Genomic DNA, 7120 nt, shown 5'->3' with positions numbered 1-7120 from the left:
GAAGGGAATTTTATGGGGACTACACCTGAGGGGGGTAAGCAAACATCGTTTAAAAATGAACAATGATGTAAAAAATATACAAATAAAATGAAACTCTATGAGGACTACACTTGAGGGGCAGGGGAAGCAAATGTTGTTTAAAAATGAACAATGATGTAAAAAATAAATTTAAAAAAAGAAAAAGAAAAGAAAGAAAGAAAGATTCCCTAGACCTGGATGCTCAATGCTGTGCTGCCATAATACTTGCACTGTAATGATGGTCTTTTGGAGCAATGCTGGTGAGTAATGAATCAGTCTCTTGTGCAGGACTGGGATGAATAAATGTATTGCGATAACTTCACTTTTTTTGGCATTTCTGTTTTAAGAGGAAGAGACTTCTCGTTCTAAAATTCCTTGTTCTATGGAAGTATTTAAAAGCATCATTGCAGTGGCAGCATCAGTATCAGGTACGTTGAGGATTCACAAGTAGTTCTGCTTGAATACAGAGCTTAAGTAACAAGAGATGAAAAGCCACTTTGTTGAGATGCAGGAGAGATGTAAAATATTAAAGCTGAGGAGAATCATTGCTTCACTGCCTTTTTCAGTGCCTGCATAAGCTTCGGTTTATATTTTGGGTCAATCCACCATAAGGAACTTTTTCCATTAATCTTCCCATTGCTTCTTTCCACTCTGAAAACATTTATTCAGGGACAGATTGTGACAAACAGAATTCTTCCAGTCTGTTGGTACAATAGCAAAATGTGGAAAACAATCCAAAATCCAGTGATAAATTTCTTTGACAGGCAAACATTTATTGGAGAGTGTTCAATAGCCACATAAATGAGGAGAATAAAGGACTCTAGGGGCTCTAAAATTGGTGAATTTTTTCCTGGATTCTGGTAGCAAAAGGGTCCAAATGATGGCACATCATCTCCCTCTATGTCATACAATAGACTATAGAAGCCCTTCACCTCCAAAGCTGAAGTTTTTTAGAAGATTCATACTTTCATGAAGCCAATTCAAGTTTGTAAATTCATTATCTGCTTAATCACTATCCACTACTGTGGCCTTTAGCCTGGCAGTATCAACAGCTTCAGGTAAGTTTCCCATTTTGTAAATCTGGCTTAATCCCGCAAATTCTTCAGTTCTTGGAGTTTCAGCTCTCTCCCCTGGAGTTATTCCAATTACTGGACACATTTACTCTCAGAGCCCAAAGGGCAGAGGTCCAGAATCCAACAGACTTCCCAGAAGAGTGGGTGGGTGAAAAGGCAAGTTATGTTACTACAAATGAGATTTTTCTTGATTTCTTTCTCTTCTAATATTCTATTATTATTTGCATATAGGAATGCAGATTTGTTATCTGTTCATTTTGTAACATGGAAATTTACTATACTGTTTTTTTTAACATCCTTCATTTGTTCATAATATAGGGTTTCTCCCCTCAAATGCATCCACCATATTTCCCACCACCAAACTGCCCACAGTCCTCTACTATGCCTCACCATGCTCTCCCCTCCGCCCTGTTCTCTACTCTCCCCTTCTCATCTCCCTCTCCCTCCCCTCCTGAGTGTCACAGATCTGTCATGGACTGTTTTCAAGAGTCAGCCTTACAGTTTGTCTTTGCCTGATCCTATGTTTGATTTCTGTAGAGTCCGCATGAAAGTGAAACCATCCAGTATTCATCTTTCTTGTTCTGTCTCACTTCACTTAGAATAATTCCTTCTAGTTCCATCCATGTTGCCACAAATGGCATCAGCAACAAGTGCTGGTGAGGTTGTGGAGAAAAAGGAACACTGTTACACTGCTGGTGAGAATGTAAACTGGTCCAGCCCATATGGAAAGACATAGAGATTCCTCAAAAGACTAAAAATGGATTTACCATATGATCCAGCAATTCCACTCAGAGGGATCTACCCAAAGAGCACAAAAACAATAACTTGAAAGGAAAGCTGCTCTCTTATATTTATTGCAGCACTATTTGCAATAGTCAAGATATGAAAGCAACCTTAATGCCCCAGAACAGATGAATGGATCAAAGGTGTGGTACATATGCACTGTGGGACACTACTCAATGATCAAAAAAGAAACTTATGTCACATGTCCATACCCAAGTAAGCTAGGTTGTGGAATGTTGTCTCTAGCAGGGAGGCCAGATGTTTGCCCAAAATCAAAGGTTTCTTTTTCAAAAAAGAAGAGAGTGAATAGGACAATTATCAATTCTACCCCACTGAGTGTACACTTTTCCTTTGAAGTTCTCTCTATGAGGCTAAATTTTTCTCTGGCATTTACCATTTAAAAGGCAAATCTATGATTATCTTCATGATTTCATGGCTTTCTTCCCTAAACACTTTTTTTTTCTTTGTCTTCAATGTTTAACATTCTCAGTATGATGTCTGAGAGTGGGTCTTTTCATTAACTTTACCTAGATCATTTTAAACATTTTTAATGCAGTCTTCCATTAGTCTCATCTTTTTCTTCCTTAGGTCAAGAATATTTTCTTCATTGCTTTCTGATTATGTATATTAAATTATTTCTATTTCATCAGCAAAATTATCCTTTCATTGATAGCTTCTCTGATAATTGTCCTCCATATCTACTATTTTGATTCCTTTATCTTTTACTTTTTTTTTCTAAAAGTTTTTCCAATTTGCTTTCTGTTTCACTGATTTGATTTTCTTCCTTAGATATCTAATCACCATGCTCCTTGAATTTCTTATTTCTTGTAATAATTTTTTCAATGCACCCCCTTCAAAAAAGAACCCAACAATGTATATCTGCATAATTTTTCTATGTTCTCTCATTGGTAGGGAGAGTTACACATGCCAATTTGAGTATTGCCAAATAGAATTCAAGTTTGGCATGGCTCAAATTCACAAAGCAGACTCTGGTCCTAAGTAGAAGAAAAAATAAAATTTTGCAAGTACAGAAGAGTTTTGTCAGAGCAAGGGATGAAGGAAAGGGTCTAAAAATTTCCTTATCTTTTGTGATTTGGAAGACAGATACTCTGCTATTGATCCTGGAAGGATGGCTGCCTTATGGAACATGGCCTAGCACAAGCACCACTGAGTCTCATCTTTTCATAAAATGGACAAGTCCCCAAAGGAAGCCCTTTGCCTCATGCCCGGGTCTCCATGTGGCAGTCACATAAGGATCAAGCAAAGAGCTCTTAAAACCTCGCTACAGTTGGCTGCAGTTCACAAAGGTCAAGAGAAGCCTAACGATTGAACAACCTGAAGTCCCATCAACCCATTTCCCTTTACTCCCTGGGTCCGAGATGAGGACCATTTTACCAATCAGTGGCTGGAATTACAGGAAAGTTACAGTGGGCACTTCTCTGACTTACATCTGTGCCATAATGCTCACAGGAATAGTATACGTATTTTATCAATTTGAGCACTTTTTCTTCATTCTGAGTCATTACCAGTTAGCAAAAATTTCCCTAGATTTCTGGTTTGTGTATATAGTAGAAAAACTGTGAGAAAGAGGAGGGGGGGAGAAAAAGTAAAGTTGGTTATTTTAAAGGGAATTGATGAATAGACTCATATCTTTTTCTCTGGACTTCTAATGTACCCAAACATCTTCCTTCTTAATATGTCCATGTGTCCCCAAACTGAGTACATATCAATGGTCACCTATAGTTGAATCTGGCTTCGATCTGTTCAATTGCACCCCCTTCCATATCCTCCCACCTTGTTTTGTAGTTACCAATCTCAGTGATGCTATATGCCCTGGGAGAACTTATTTTGTGTGAGTTACCTGTCAGGCGTTAGGGTTCCTCAGCTTCTGGACTCAAGGCTTGAAAGGGGCCATAGGGCCTATCACTGGGACCCAGGCTACAAATAAAATGCTTTGTCCAGCTCTTTACTTAGCAGATGTGGTATGTTTTTCCTCCTAATGTTAAAACCATGTTCAAAATGGTCCAAAATAAATAATTTACTGCCTTTAGATATTTCTTTTATAGCATAGAAAGAATTCACATGCCTATACTTACACCATTAGGAATCCAGAAACATCTCACATTCAGCCCGAACTGCCAATTGCTATTCATAAAGACTGTTCAGCACCCTCAGGTTACTCATGAATTTCCTCAGTTATTCAGGAATTGAACAGCTTTGAGACCTTTGGGTCCTTGTAAGAGCACAGAGCCAAGTATTGTGTTACAAGTGCAAAAATTAATCATAACAATTAGAGACAAGGAAGGGAGGTGTCAGGCTAGCTCACAGTTCCTGGAGCAGAGTTAAATTACCACACATGGATTACATAGAATATTGTTGTAGTCAGCTTTGTTAAGACCATATTGAGAACACCTCAGATGCCTACACTTTAATTTCCCTGGTAGTGTTTAAATCCTGAGCTTATTAAATCAACTTATCTAAACAATGACAACAAATACTATTTTAATCTGCTTTTGGGGTCACCTAGATTCCCTCTATGCTGTATTTCTTAATAAAAAATTAAATTTCATTTACCATTTTTCAATCATGCAAAATATATTCAGGCTCAAAATATGCCATTCCAAAACATTTTCTAACCCCTTTACAATGTGAACAATGCTTTTACCTAAGCACATTCTCCTCTTTCACGTCTAGAAAAGCATAAGCTATGCAACCAGGTGCTAAACTATTCAGGAAGTGCAACAGAAGTTCAGCAGAAGTCCCAGGGGGACCACAGTGGAAATGCTTTATGAAAAATTCAGGCCTTGAGTGAGGCTCTGAAAGCTAAGGGGGATATGGGAGGATGTCTGAGAAGGAGAAGATATTATTGCTAGAGGAACAACATATATGAAGGCATGGGAATTGAGCAAATATATATAATCAAGGCAAGATGTAGCCCCAGACTCTATGGGATAAACAAAGAGAATAAAATCTGTTATTCAGGAATATGGAAATTGTTTAGGAAAAATACACACAGAGTTGTCAGTACATTTCAAAATTAGAGATGACTATATAAAGCATTTCATTATAGGGTTGCTATGAACAGAGATGTGGAAGTGAAATTGAGTGACGTCTAAGAGGTCAGAATATGGGAGGCTGATAGGAAACAGGGTGAAAGAGACCAAGTTAAAGAGAGCCTTGAAATTAGTCATAGCTTGAATTGGATAAATTCAGGGAGTCTATTTATGTTTTAGTCTAAGAATCAACACAATGGAAACAGACCTTCCTTACCACAGTATAATACTTAAAAATGTATACAATTACTGAATTCCATTATTTCTTTTGATTTCTCACATCAAACTTTAGGAAGGCTGATCAAATATTAAAACAATTTAAAGACAAGGAATCAAGACTCAGATCTATCAAGATCACACAACTGATTTTCTAACATCAAGACCAACATTTTTACTACTCTACGTTACTCATCAAGGTATAAAATTGATTTCACTTTTCTTTTATGGAGAACTTCTGCTCTGTCTGAGCCTTTCACATGTGTTATTTGTGGACTCCAATAGCAGTAAGCATGTATTATTCAGAAGTGAGACAATCTCGTCAGAAAAAGATTATGTTAAATAAAAATGAAGAGAAAAGAAATAAATGCAATAAAAAAAGGCAAAAAGACTTAAGGATTTGTTAGCCACTGAGCACTAGGAACTTCTGCATTCATGCACACCCTGTCCACTATATATACATTGAGAGATGTATAGCTATATATGTACATATAGATATAGATATATAGATATAAATCACATGAAGATGAATAAATCAGTATTTCATAATAAAACAGGTTTTTCAATGAAATGTTTTCTTTATATTTAAAAATAAATTAAAACATTTTCATGGGTTCCTAAAACTATCATAGGCTCTAAGTATTGTGCTACTGTATCTGATGGATAAATCAGTCCTACCTTAGAGGAGAAAAGGAACAGACTTAAATGATTATGGGGTTGAGTGGCTATACCTCTAACTCACAAACAACACTGTAAAACAATATTATATTGTTATACAATATATAATATTGTACAATATATAATATTATACAATATATAATATTGTAAAACAATATTAACTGAACAAAAAATGATTAAAAACTTGAGACAATGATCACATCTCTAAAATAAATGAAGATGTTAAAAAGAGAAATTAATTTGAATAGGAAGCTAACAGTTTTGATTTGTATTTGTGGAACTTGAAAATCCAGATGAAAATTTCAGTAAATAATTTGAAATATAGCATCTGAACTACTTGAAAATCAACAGCATAAATATTTTATTGAAAGTGAATGACTTCGGACTGGGGCGGAGCAACATGGCGGCCAGGAGATGCTGCGAGTAAGATCTCCCATTAAAAAAAGTTAATAGGGAGGAAAAGCGGCAGGTCCCAGTGAGAACTGGGACACGGAAGATAAACGGGTGACTCCAGCAAACTACCCGAAGAAGAAGTGGCCATAAAAGAGGACTAGAAGGGAGGGAAGCGCAGAACCCTGCTCCCCTCCCCCGCCCACAGAGGCGGCACTCTCAGACAGGCAGAGAGGAGGAAAACAACAAACCAAAATGGCCAACAAGAACAAAGGACGCAGCAAGCGGGACTGTGAGTGGAAAGGAACTATTGCAGCCACCACACCCCGTGAACGGGAGCTGAGGCGAACCCTGCAGGATTCGCCGCGGTGGTGAGCGAAACGGCTCCGGGCGCCATTAGAGAAGAACAAAGACCCCGGGAGACTCACACACAGCCCAGGCTGCCAGTAAGCTTGCGCGGAAAAGTGGCACGCTCTGTGCGCTTGAAAAGCAAGTGCAGACCTGGATCGCTGCTGCCCAGGTCCCCGCGCCTGCGACCTAGGCTTGCGGGGAGACAACCTAGGCTTGCGGGGAGACGCGTGGAGGTCCTCACTGACGTGAAGGTCCCTCCCTGAGTAAGCAGGAACCAGGCACCCAGGCACGGGAGCGGTGCAAAAGGCGCCATTCCCGCGCCACTGAACTGGGCTACAGCCCGCGTCCTGGTACTGAGGGCTTTGAACTGAGACCCGGGGCACGAAAATTCGGGGCGTGGGTTCTCCACGACTGTGGGGCACAAGGCAGACACAGCACCCCAAAGCTGTTGAGGTGTACCCTACCATTCCCGCTCTGTTCCCTGTCCCACAGGGTGGGGGGAGGCGAAAAACAGCCCCCCAAGGACAATAGGAGAGATCTCTGGCGCCACCTAGCGAC

At 39.2% G+C, this 7120-nt stretch overlaps 1 pseudogene across 1 annotated transcript; it reads right to left on the bottom strand.

Moving 5' to 3' along the window:
* Positions 1–220: 220 nt before the first annotated feature.
* LOC311184151 (forkhead box protein N2-like) lies at positions 221–1176 on the bottom strand (annotated as a pseudogene). Its single transcript has one exon. The product of its transcript is annotated as a forkhead box protein N2-like (transcript).
* Between the last annotated feature and the right edge of the window lie 5944 nt (positions 1177–7120).

Source organism: Talpa europaea (genome assembly GCF_964194135.1).
Source record: "Talpa europaea genome assembly, chromosome: 14".
In the NCBI taxonomy this organism is placed as follows: Eukaryota; Metazoa; Chordata; class Mammalia; order Eulipotyphla; family Talpidae; genus Talpa; species Talpa europaea.
This window is presented reverse-complemented; position numbering and strand designations above follow the sequence as displayed.